Here is a 13,705-nt window from a genome sequence, read left to right as displayed (position 1 = left end):
CTGAGTCCCAGCTGATGGCTAGAGGGAAAAAAAACTGTTTAAACTCTTGCCGGGGGGCTTCAAAGGGCCGTCCTACAGCGGATCAGTGTTAAAAGCAAACAAATGAGTCGGGTCTTAAGTGCGAGGACTGGTCGTAAGTGCGAGGACCTTCCAGAAATGACTCTGACCAGCTAGCCACGCCCACCTAGTCACATGACCTCCAAGCCACACCCACAAAATAAGCCACGCCCACAGAACCGGTAGTAAAAAAATTTAGAACCCACCCCTGGATTGGGGAGACGCCATCACACAGACATCTGAGTATAAGGGGGCAGAGGAGCAGATCAAGGTGATTGACAAATTATCACACCATCAGCTCTGCTGGGAAAGAAAGGATGTAGGTTTAATTTTTTAAAAAAAGGCAAAATAGAGACTTTGAATCTAGAACTAAAGAGAAATTTCCTAAAGGCGAGAGTAATCAATCAATGGAACAGCCTGCCTTCAGAAGTTGTGGCATCACTGGAGGCTTTCAAGAAGAGATGGGACAGCCATCTCTTTGAAATGGTATAGGGCTGCGATGGTGAACCTACGGCATGCGTGCCACAGGTGGCATGTAGAGCCCTCTCTGTGGGCACACGAGCCATTGCCCCAGCTCAGCTCCATCGCACATGCGCACACGCCTCCCGCCAGCCAGCTGGTTTTCGGGTCTCTGCTGTACATGCGCAGAGGGCGTGGCACATGCGGGAGATGTGTGCACGCATGTGTGGGGACGGGGGGAGGATGGGGGGGTGCGGCATGCCCCCTCCACCGCCGCTTGGTTTTGGTCCCAGGAGGCTGCAGGGTGGCCTGCTAGGCCCAAAATGGGGCACGGGGGGTCACACATATGTGGGGGGACGTGGGGCACATGGGGGGGCATCGTGCGCGCATTGCATTATGGGTGCCGGCACACACGTGCATGCTTTCGGCACACAACAAAAAAAAGGTTAGCCATCACTGGTATAAGGTAGTCGGACTAGAAGACCTCCAAAGTCCCTTCCAACTCTATCATTCTATGTTCTCTGAATGATCCAACGGGCCAGGACTAAACTTCCTTGTCTTTTGTTACTCTTTGCCACACAACACTTAATTAGCACCCACGACACCTCACAAATCGTCCTGTGGGTCCAGAAGGGCAAGACAAAAATCTGGGTTCAATGTTTGCAGTACAGATCGGACTGGAAAAAGCTAAGCAGAAGACCGGGCTGTTCCCTAGATGGATTCTGTACGTTTCCTGTTGATGCCTTTGGGTTCTGCAAAATCCAATCTTGGATGTTTCTCATTTGCCTAAGAGTCTGGAGAAGGTTGTTATAGGTGTTATGTTTACCTTATATGCAGCTGATTTATTCCACATGAAAGAAAGATCCCAAACTCGGTTTGTCCATCGAATATGCATGGCGCTAGAATTGATGGTTCAGCCAGTTGTGGGAATCCAATCATTATCATAACATATGAAGCACATTCGATGGTTTGCTTATTTTGGCAGAGCTTTTGATGGGATTATAAGAAATGTTGCTCATTCATTTCGGTTGAAGGTTAAGAATGTTGTGTGAATCTCACCTGGGAAGAGTGTCTGGAACCTTTCCTGAATTTTAAGCCATTCAGGAGTCTGTTCCTATCTTCCTATTGGTTGAAAACTTATAAAGATAATCCTTGATTTACAACGATTCATTTAATGACCATTTGAAGTTATAATAATGTGAATAAAATAGGAATCATACAGAGTCAGATACATGATCTCTAAAGGACCCTCTCTATTCACATTATTATAAGAGAGAAAAGTGCTTGCTTGGAGATTATATTAAAAATCAGCTAAACCCCATTAAGTGGTAATATATCTTCTGATGAGACCTAGATGTCATGGAAGGACAAGCCATATGGAAAACATTTGAGGGGCCCCACTGTCATAGACAAGGACATATATGTTACAAAGAGTTACTTAATCCAATAAATTTACCTAAGGACAGCAGTAAATTTCTCATTAGCAACTACAAGCACTTAAGGAAAAGTTATGTAGCTAAGATAATCTTATAAACTAAAAATAATGGTTTACTAATGGTTTACTAATGGTTTAGTAATTAGGAAACGTGTCAATTATCATATAACAAGTGTATGTTAACCATATATGGAAAATGTATGATCTCATGTTAACCATATATGGAAAATGCATGATCTCACCGAATCCTTTGTCTTAGAAATGTATAAAAACAGAGGTATCACAGCTCTTTCCTTGTTCAAAGTTTCAGGTACAAATCTGGCTCTGAACCTTGCGCAATAAAAACTGTCTCTGGCTGACCCAGGAATGTTGTTTGGTCCCAATAACAACAATGAAAAAAGTGACTTAAGACCGTTTTTCATACTTACGACTTTTGGGCCATCCCCATGGTCATGTAATCCAAATTTGAGCGCTTAGCAACTGACTCATATTTATGACTATTGCAGTGTCCCGGGGTCATGTGATCACCTTTGTGATCTTCTGACAAGTAAACTCAAAGGGGAATACAGATTCAGTTAATAACCGTGATACTAACTTAACAACTGCAGTGATTCACTTAACAAATTGCCAAGAAAGGTTGTAAAATGGGGCAAAACTCAGTTAACAACTGTCCTGCATAGCAACAGAAATGTGGGGCTCAATTATAATCGTATGTTGAGGAATATCTGTATTTGGAGGAAGCGAAATGATTTTTATATATTAAAAGATCCTTCTTGTATAAATTTGGTGCCGAGAGCATTTTTTTTTCAGCGAGACAGAAATACACACAACTAAAGCAATCATATTGATGAGTGTTTTTTTCAAACTTGGCCACTTTAAGATGGATGGACTTCAACTCCCATATTTGCTGGGGAATTCAGGGAGTTGAAGTCCAGACATCTTCATGTTACTAAGGTTTTTGAAACGGAGCTTTAGAAACTTGTAATAAAATCAAATGCAACGAAATTGCATCCGGCTTCAAAGCTTTCTGGTTACAAGAATGACCATCGGTATGATGTCACTCCTTGTAAGAACCAGTAACATAGAAATTGGGCAAGAATTTGAGAATATAATCTTCAATGTCAGCTTCTCTTTTAAGTTTTCACCGCAGGTCTCTCGTATTGCGTTGCTGTGACTCAGCTTGGAGCATCGTTGTACCTGATTCAGTTCCCTTTGCAACTTAATTATATCAGCCGGGCAGCAGCTTTAAGCCACCAAGTGCAGCAAAGGGCACTTAATGGGTGCAATTGGCAGCCGGGCACTCTCAATTTTGCCAAGTAGATCTGGGTGATAAAGTGCCAGTTGAGCAGATGGCTGGAAGTGTGTCCAAGCTCTGTTCTTCCCTGTAGGTAAATATAAAACCAAATATAAAACTCCAGACACTGCCTAGAGATGTTTGCCCTGAGAACTGGATCTGGTTGGTCTTTACGAGCCCCAAATAATGGCTGCTTTTCAGAGAGCAAATATTGCTGAATAATGGAGCACCGTCGAGAAGCCAGACGTCTAACAGGTGGCAGAGTCCACACACCCCAATCCATTTGTCTCTGCGCTGTGGACTCAGCGTTTTTTCATCCTGCTCGAAGCGACTGCTTTAAATAGGCAAAGAAACTCAATGCTTCTTTTGATCTTCCCATTAGGCAAAAATATCTCTGTAGGTAGCCAGCAAGTTCTTCCCGTTCGGATTAAGGCATATTATGCCCAGTGCAAAATAAGAGAAAGATAGGCAGGCAGGATAAAAAGAAAAATGAGATACAGGAAGAGGGAAAGAAAGAAAAAGAAAGAAAGAAAGAGAAAAAAGGAAAGCGAGAGAGATAACAGAAATAAAACGAGAGACAGAAAAGAAAGGAAAGAAAAAAAATGAAAGAGACATAAATAAAATGAGAGACAGAAAAGAAAGAAAAGAAAGAAAGAAAGAAGATAAAATAGAAATAAAGTGAGACAGAAAGGAAAGAGAAAGAAAGAAAGGAAGGAAGAAAAAGAAAGATAAAAACTACACTGGAAACATTTATTTTTATTTATTTTATTTTATTTCGAATTTATATACCGCACCTTCTCTCGAAAGACTCAGGGCGGTGTACAGCCAGATAAAAACATACAATACAAACATTAAAAAACAATTAAAAGGATATATATTAATTTGGCCCCAGTTTAAGATAGCAAACCAATTAAAAATTAAAAATATGTTAAAAAATATGTTAAGCCAGCCCGGAAAATGGCTTAGTTTACTAGTTCACTAGCAAGGATTGGCCTCCTGGGATTTATGTCTTGAAAAATTCACAGAGTGAATGAATCCAGTCAAGGTTGTTTGTTTTTTTCCGCCAGAGGGTGCTAAAAACGTGGCAGATAGAATTCTGGATTTTTCCTGCCTTTCAGATTGTTTTTCCAAAAAAAAAAACAAAAAAAACACCCCATTCTAGAGCGTAAGAGCCGGTCAATCTGTCTGTGGTTTTGAGATTGCCTCTCCCTACCTTTGTAAGAAACCTCTCCCGAAGCAGTTTTGGCCAGTGGATTGCTGAGGTTGATTGAACCCCAGCCTTCTGGATGGTTAACCTGGATAGGTAACTTGCTCAACAGGTTGTAGGTTTCTGTGGGTGTGGTGTATTTCCAAGGAAAGAGATCCCTGGTAGGCTTACTTGAAGAAAGAGCCTTGTGGCGCAGCAGACTAACGCATGTTATGAAACATTCATTAACATTCAGCTGCTTGCAATTACTGCAAGTTCAAATCTCACCAGGCTCTTTTTCTTTTTTCTGCTTTTTGTGATGTACCAATCCCCTATTTGTTCATTTATGACTCACAGTATTATGTGAACCCAGAAAACGAATTTAGCAGCCTCGGGCAACTATTTCAGGAAAACCGAGAATTTCAGAGCGCAAGCCACAGCAGTTTCTACCTCGATGAAATGGTTTCCAAACTAATAGTTAACCAGTGCAGCTTCTTTAACCCTCTAATCTGACAGAAATCCTTGCACTGGCAATCAAAAATTCTCTGGCTAGATTGCTGTGAAAAAATTGGTCCTCTTCCTTAGCTCGATTTATCCAGGCAGATGAAATTACATCTGTTCTCTTCAGTCTCTTGCCCTGTAATTCTTTCCTCTCTGCTGCCTGCCAAGCTTTGCAAAATCTTGGCGTCTAAAAATAACCTTGGTTTAAACTCAGGAAGAGGGAGAAATTCCTGGTCCTGGATGGGGGAAGCAGGCAGTTGAGAATACACCGTACAATTTAGGGGAACAATGCACAGAGAGAGAGAGAGAGAGAGAATTTTGTTTGTTTTGGAGTGCTAAAATACACAAAGCGGAGAAAGAAAAGAGAACGAGTTCTAGGAAACGGCCCAAAAGGAACCCCAAACAAACAAAGGATCAGATCCTTTTATTGACAATAAATAGAAGAATAGCTTAAGCAACTGGTAATGGCACCGGTCAAATATGGCAGGCAATGGTGCCTGATGGAATGGGATTATCAAAATCTGAAAGATTGCGGGTGCAGCATTCCACAGAACATAGAATAATAGAGTTTATTTATTTATTTATTGGTTCGATTTATATGCCGCCCTTTTCTGGAGACTCAGGGTGGCTTACAATGCGTTAAGCAATAGCCTTCATACTTTTTGTATATACCTGCTTAGTAGGGCTTTCGGGGGGCCCCTAAGCGGTGTTATTTTTTTATACAAAGTCAGCTTATTGCCCCCACAATCTGGGTCCTCATTTTACCTACCTCGAAAGGATGGAAGGCTGAGTCAACCTTGAGCCTGGTGAGATTCGAACTTGCAGTAATTGCAGGCAGCTGGCGCTACTTAACAGTGCTTTAGTCTGCTGTGCCACCAAGGCTCTTAAAGTTGGAAGGGATCTTGGAGGTTTTCTACTCCAACTCCCTGCTCAAGCAAGAGACCCTACCGTTCTGGACAAGTGGATGTCCGGTCTCTTTTTAAAAACTTCCAGTGTTGGAGCATTCACAACTTCTGGAGCTAAGTTGTTCTACTGAGTAATTGTTCTAACAGTCAGAAAATTTCTCCTTAGTTCCAGGTTGCTTCAGAAGTGGAAGGGACCTTGGAGGTCTTCTAGTCCAACCCCCTATTCAGTCAGGAAATCCTATACCTTTTCAGACAAATGGTTGTCCAACCTCTTCTTAAAAACCTCCAGTGTTGGAGTATCCACAAATTCTGTCTCGCTTAGCAACAAAAATGTTGGGCTCAATCGTGGTCGTTAAGTTGAGGGCTAACTGTACATTCCTAGATATATTAACAGAGTTTTGGCTGGATTTTGACTTTCTATTTGACTACAGTCTAGTGAGGCTCTTTTGCCATCGTTCTCAGGCTTGTTTTTACTGTATTCTGTTTTTGTTTCGGGTTGCGTAACAAAGGAATTCCGACTCCACCAACTGTCCTCAAATGACTTTCTCCAAAATTGGGCAGAGTCAGACAATGCTGCCTTGTTTCACAGATTCCAGCCAACGGGTGGGGCAGTCCTACACAAATTTCATACTGGCACCAGTGTTTGCATCCAATTCACAAGGAGTCTGGCAGCACTTTTTCTACTACAATTTATCAAGCGTTTGTGAGGTGCGGCCCTCTTCACTGGCTGCAGAGAGTGGTTTAAAATGATTTAAAATTTCAATTGGAGAAAAGAGAGAAAGACAGAAAGCAGGGTGATTCTGCAAGTTACATCTCTACATGACAGAGATTTTATCTGCATAATACAGGTAGTCCTCCACTTATGACCATAACTTAGCCCAACATTTCTATTGTGAGACAGCTGTTAGTGAGATTTGCCCCATTTAATGATTTAGCCACAGCTGTTAAGTGAATCACTGCAGTTGTCATGTTAGTAACACGGTTGTTAAGTGAATCTGGCTTCCCCATTGACATTGAGAAGGTCACAAAAGGGGATCACGTGACCCTGGGTCACTCTGTCATATATATGAGTCAGTTGCCAAGCATCTCAATTTTGATCTGGATCTTGATCTTCTTCTTCTTCTTTTCCTTCCTGTCTTCCTCCCTCTTCCTTCCTTTTTTTCCTCCTCCTCCTCCTCTCTTCTTCTCTTCCCTCTTTTTCTTCTCCTCCTCCTCCTCTCCCCCTCCCTGCCCCTCTGCCTCTCTGCCTTCCCTTTTGCTTCTCTTTCGCTTTCCTCCACCTTCATTTCTCCTCTTTTCCTTCCTGTCTTCCTCCCTCTTCCTTCCTTTTTTCCTTCTCCTCCTCCTCCTTCTCCTCCTCTTCCCTCTTCCCTCTCCTCCTCCCTGCTCCTCTCCCTCTCTGCCCTCCCTTTTGCTTCTCTTTTGCCTTCCTCCACCTTCATTTCTCCTCTTTTCCTTCCCGTCTTCCTCCCTCTTCCTTCCTTTTTTCCTTCTCCTCCTCCTCCTCCTTCTCCTCTTCCCCTCTTCCCTCTTCCCTCTTCTCCTCCTCCTCCTCTCTCCCTCCCTGCCCTCCCTTTTGCTTCTCTTTTGCCTTCCTCCACCTTCACTTCTCCTCTTTTCCTTCCTGTCTTCCTCCTTCTTCCTTCCTTTTTTCCTCCTCCTCCTCCTCCTCCTCCTCCTCCTCCTCCTCCTCCTCCTCCTCCTCCTCCTCCTTCTCCTCTTCCCCTCTTCCCTCTTCTCCTCCTCCTCCTCTCTCCCTCCCTGCCCTCCCTTTTGCTTCTCTTTCGCCTTCCTCCACCTTCACTTCTCCTCTTTTCCTTCCTGTCTTCCTCCTTCTTCCTTCCTTTTTTTCCTTCTTCTCCTCCTCCTCCCCCTCCGCCTTCTTATCTAAAGCAAGGACTTTGGGGAATCACAGGGGTCCTGAAACTTACCCACTGTATGAATTGTCCTTCTAACTAGGTTCTGGTAGCCTAGCGGAGAAGGAGGCGGCTCAGTAGCTATCAGTGCGTAAGTATGTGAGAAAACAAATGTACACCATAACCAGTAAAGTTTCGCTGCACTCTGAATTTCTCAGGTCTCCACATACCAGTGTTTGCTTGAAAGTGGTTTGAGTAGCTTCCTAATTAGTTCCTGGCTGTCATCCGGGGCTGTGTGTCTCCTATGGTCTATCTGACAAACCCAGGGAACCAACTGGAGCTGCATTGAGTTAGTTGTTTCGTGTGTTATTTAACTGGCTCTCTCATTCTTATAGTTTCAGACCCAATTTGTAACGCTCTGCAGTAAGCCAGAGACTTCAGAAAAGGAGCTGCATATAAACCGGAGTAAGTAATTCATCATAATTAATAAACGAATGTTTTATTCAGACTCCCAACTGTTATGAATTCAAGACAGCTGTATGGTTTGGCTGGCAGTTTTGTGCTTTGACTGCAACAAGTTTAGCTTTTTGGCTCAGAAATGGTCAGGGATGCAATTTTTAGCTTTCTGTCTGGAATGCAAAAACATGCTTTAAGGCATCTGAACTGTGTTAAATCTCAGAAGCTGGTTCTTATTTTCAGCTTCAACGTCTTTCCAATCCCACTTTGAGGACTTTACATGGCTTTTCCTATTCCTCTGCAACTTCCAAATTTGGGAGCCGCTCCAATCGCATCCCAAGTTCCCAACCCAGAGAAAAACACTGGGAGATCATCATTTCTAAGACAATTAGGGGGCTGACTGGAGGCTGAGTCATACGATGAGTGACTGAGGGAACTAGTCCTGTGATGGCGAACCCCTGGCACGTGTGCCACAGGTGGCACACAGAGCCCTCTCTCTGGGCACACCAGCTGACACCCCAGCCCAGCTCCACTGCCTCCTGCCAGAGAGCTGGTCTTTGGGTCTCTGCTGCGCATGAGCAGGGGGTGGGGCACATGCAGGGAATGCGCGTGAGCATGCATGGGGGAGTGGGGCACATGCACGGGTGGGTGGGGCGCATGTGCCAAGGGCACTCGCGTTCAGTGGTGGGCTCCTCCCGGTTCGGCCCGGTTCTCCCGAGTTGGTAGCAGTGACGATATGACGTCACAGAACCGGTTCTGCCCCCTGCCCCCCAGCGCCCCCCCAACCACCACCCCCGCCCCTTCACCCACCCCCCACATTATTCTTACCTTTTATTTGGCCCCACCCCCAATCTATTGCTGCCTCCTGAGTCCCAGCTGATGGCTAGAGGGAAAAAAACTATTTAAACTCTTGCCATGGGGCTTCAAATGGCCGCCCTACAGCTGATCAGTATTAAAAGAAAATAAATGAGTAGACCAGTGCCTGCAAAAATAAATGGGTAGACCGGTACAGCTCTGCAAGGAGTTAAAAGCCTGTAGACCAGTACTTCTGCTAAATCCTAAATAATTGTCACATGGCCATCAAGTCACGCCCACAAAATAAGCCACACCCACAGAACCAGTAGTAAAAATTTTTAGAACCCACCCCTGCTCGCGTGCCCCCCGTGTCCCATTTTGGGCCTGGAAGGCCTCCTGCACCAACCTGGAAGCCAAAATGGGTCACGGGGGGCCCTGGGGTGCATGTGCGGGGGGCCCTAGGGTGCATGCGCGGGGGACACATGTGCATGCATGGGAACTCATGCACATGTGTGGGGGGATGCACACACATGCATGGGGTGCACTCACATTGCATTTTGGGGGGTTGGGCATGCACTCGCATTTGCACGCATGCTTTGGCCACTCGGTACCAAAAAGGTTAACCATCACTGGTCTAGTCTAACAAAGAGAAGGACTAGGAATGACATGATAGCATCTTCCAATATTTGAGGGGTTGCCACAAAGAAGAGGGAGTCAAGCTATTCTCCAAAGCACCTGAAGACAGGACAAGAAGCAACAACGGATAGAAACTAATCAAGGAGAGAAGCAACCTTGAACTAAGGAGGAATTTCCAGGCAGTGAGAACAATTAACCAGTGGAACAGCTGGCCTTGTGGGTGCTCCATCACTGGAGGTTTGAAGAAGAGTTCGGATAGCCATTTGTCTGGAATGGTAGAGTCTCCTCCTTGGGCAGGGAGCTGGACTAAAAGACCTCTAAGGTTCCTTCTAATTCTGTTAATCTGTATTATAATATTATAATATGTACCTTATGATTCTTGACGAATGTATCTTTTCTTTTATGTTCACCGAGAGCGTATGCACCAAGACAAATTCCTTGTGTGTCCAATCACACTTGGCCAATAAAGAATTCTATTCTATTCTATTCTAATTTATACCCTTGGTGCAAAATCCTTCTGTGTCTTCTAAGGATTCAAGCATATACTGTAGAAGGATTCTCCAAACCAGCAGATGAACCAGCTCTTTGGAGAAGGCTCCAATGCTGGAAAAGGAAGAAGGGAAGAGAAGAAGAGGATGACCAGGAGCCAATTGGATGGAGTCAATTACAATGGTCATGAGTGTACCATTGGAAGATCTGAAGGACCAGGCTAGGGGAGGACCATCATGAAGAAGATCGATCTATGTTGTCACTAAGAGTCAACATTGACTTGATGGCACACAATCGATCAATGGGAAGACCGAGCTCCTTTGATATGTCCATAGTGCTGGGAAAGTTGGAAGAAAAAAAGAAAGGAAGATCAGCAGCAAGGTAGATGGACTCAGGTTCAGTAGAGGTGGGGACACCATTAGAAGTCCTGAAAGATCAGTTAAGGGACATCTTATTATGGAGAACATCTATCTATGTGGTGGCTAAGAGTAAAAAAAAAACCTTGATGGCACATAATTGTGGATGGGCTCAGTCACAGTAGAGATGGGGGCAACATTAGAAGATCTGAAAGACCAGGAGAAGGATATCTCATTATGGAGAATATCTACCTATGTGGTGCTCCTAAGAGTCAAAAACAACTTGATGATAGATAATCATGGATGGACTAGGTCACAGTAGGGAAGGGAATACCATTAGAAGACCTGAAAGACCAGGAGAGGAACAACTCATCATGGAGAACGTCTATCTATATGGTAACTAAGAGTCAAAAACAACTTGATGGTACATAATCATGGATGGTCTCAATTAAGACCAGTAGAGATTGGGGCAATGGTGGGATTCAACCGGTGTAACAACCGGTTCGCTGAGCGCGCACACAGTGCATTTGAAAGCAGCTCTAAAACTTACCTTCTACTGCAACCCCAGTGAGTAAAACAGCTGAGGTGCTGCAATCCACTCTGCCACGCCTATCAGCTGGGCTTCAAACAAAGGAAATATAGGTCGATATAACACAGGGGCAAGCAGGCAGGTCCAGCTGATTGTCGGAGTGAACCGGTTGGCTCTCAGCTGATTGTCGGAACTACCGGTTCGCCCGAACTGGTCTGAATCGGCTGAATCCCACCCCTGGATGGGGGCACCTTTAGAAGACCTGAAAGACCATGGTGGGGGACATCTCATCATGGAGAACATCTACCAGAGGTGAGTTGCAGCAGGTTCTGACCAGTTCTGTAGAACCGGTAGCGGAAATTTTTAGTAGTTCGGAGAACCGGTAGGAAAAATTCTGACTGGCCCCGCCCCCATCTATTCTCTGCCTCCCAAGTCCCGGCTGATCGGGAGGAAATGGGGATTTTGCAGTAACCTTCCCCTGGAGTGGGAAGGGAATGAAGATTTTACAGTATCCTTCCCCTGTCATGCCCACAAAGCCACACCAACTGAACCGGTAGTAAAAAATTTTGAAACCCACCACTGACATCTACCTATGTGGCAGCTAAGAGTCAAAAACAACTTGATGTCACATAATTAAGATTACAAGTATCATAACATGCAAACAGTGAGTAATGTGTTGTGGAATTGAAAACCTTCAAAGGCAGAGCAATTTAAGAAAAGTATCCTAGATGGAAAAAAAGCCACCTCCTGGGGCCTCTCACTGGGAGTTCAAACTCTTTCTGACTGTTGCATCAGTCTTTCCCCATTCAAAGCCCAACTCATTTCCTAGCAATGAATGAGCACATATAATACCAGAAAAACTGAAGTAAGAGCTTAGGAGCGGATGGGTGGGGTGTCCTTTCTTGATGCCAAAGTCTTGGCTGGGGATAACAGAAGTCCAGTAGTTGATGGGTGGAAACTCAGGAGTCTGCAAGGCCAGAAATAGAATAGGAAAAACCATATAAAGGAATTGTAGAGTCCAGGAAAAAAATTGTAAGTCTATTACAGATGATTAGCCTACAGCAACTGAAAATGTATCAGCAGGTTGAAGAGTTTCAAGCAGGGGTGAAATGCAGCAGGTCCTGACAGGTTCTGGAGAACCAGTAGTGGAACTTTTGAGTACTTTGGAGAACCGGCAAATGCCACCTCTGGCTGGCCCCAGAGTGGGGTGGGAATGGAGATTTTGCAGTATCGTTCCCCTGGAGTGGGGTGGGAATGGAGATTTTGCAGTAACCTTCCCCTGGAGCGGGGTGGGAATGGAGATTTTGCAGTATCCTTCCCCTGGAGCGGGGTGGGAATGGAGATTTTGCAGTATCCTTCCCCTGGAGCGGGGTGGGAATGGAGATTTTGCAGTATCCTTCCCCTGGAGCGGGGTGGGAATGGAGATTTTGCAATATCCTTCCCCTGGAGCGGGGTGGGAATGGAGATTTTGCAGTATCCTTCCCCTGGAGCGGGGTGGGAATGGAGATTTTGCAGTATCCTTCCCCTGGAGTGGGGCAGGAATGGAGATTTTGCAGTATCCTTCCCCTGGAGCGGGGTGGGAATGGAGATTTTGCAGTATCCTTCCCCTGGAGTGGGGCAGGAATGGAGATTTTGCAATATCCTTCCCCTGGAGTGGGGTGGGAATGGAGATTTTGCAGTATCCTTCCCCAATTGGTGACATCAAGGTTGAATTTAAACCTGTTCCTCCTCATCTAGACCTGAACAGCTTTCAGATAGTTGTACAAGACCTTAACAGCATCATTTGGCAACCAAGGTCAAAATGTACAGCAAGGAATCATCCCGTCAATGGCACTTCACCCTGTGTTGATGTTGTGGCCCATCAGCGGCCTGTGCAGGTAGTAGCTGATTCCGACAGCAAGGAGGCTGGTGTGGTGCTGCGCCAGCAGCCTGTGCAGCTGGCACTCGAGTCAGACAATGAGGAGGCTGGAGAAGATTTGGTGCCAGAGGCAGGGATTCAGCCAGGGCCTTCAGAACCTCCAGAAGCTCCCATAAGTGAAGAGGAAGAAGAGGAGGAGCCTCTTCTCAATGCACGGGCGCGCAGAGCTGCCAAAAGTCAGGAATAGCTCCTTAGGAGGAGGTCTCCTCGAGAGTAAGGCTTTGGGCTAATTGGCCACTCCCTTGGCCTATTTAAGGAAGGACGACTGAGGCAATTTGCAGGGAACAACTTCGTTCACTCTCCTTCGCGTCTTGATCTTAGTTCTCTTATCAGTTTCCTGCAAATTGCTTCTGGGCATTCTGCCAACCATAGTAAGATTACGATTATTTATTCTTTGGATTCTTGTAGGCTGTTAATAAAGTTAATTAACAGCCTTTGTTTGAAAAAGACTGATTTAATTTAGTAAACTAAGGTTTGTACAGACTTTGTGTGTGCTGCGTTCTTTGGGGTCCGTAGCTGGGGCAGAACAGTTGATGGATGACCCTTTCCCACAGGTTCATGTAGATGGTAAACAAGACATATGAGAACGTTAAGCCCTGAGGCACCCTACAAACCAGGAGTTTCCCGAAGAGCTTCAACCCATCTGTCAACACACTGAAACTTGTCATGGAGAACCACCACCACAATCTGAGGCCCCCACCAATCTTCACAGATGATCCAGGTATAATTGATTTATACTTCGCCTTGATTTTTATAAACAACTCAAGGTGGCAAACATACTCCTCCTTCCTCCTATTTTCTCCCCAAATGTTTTGAGCTGGGATGGGCTGAGT

This window comes from Pituophis catenifer, unplaced genomic scaffold, assembly GCF_029215685.1.
Source record: "Pituophis catenifer annectens isolate HBS135680 unplaced genomic scaffold, rPitCat1.0.hap2 SCAF_3, whole genome shotgun sequence".
Classification (NCBI taxonomy): domain Eukaryota; kingdom Metazoa; phylum Chordata; class Lepidosauria; order Squamata; family Colubridae; genus Pituophis; species Pituophis catenifer.
The sequence above is the reverse complement of the archived record's forward strand: the minus strand, read 5'-3'. Positions refer to the sequence as shown.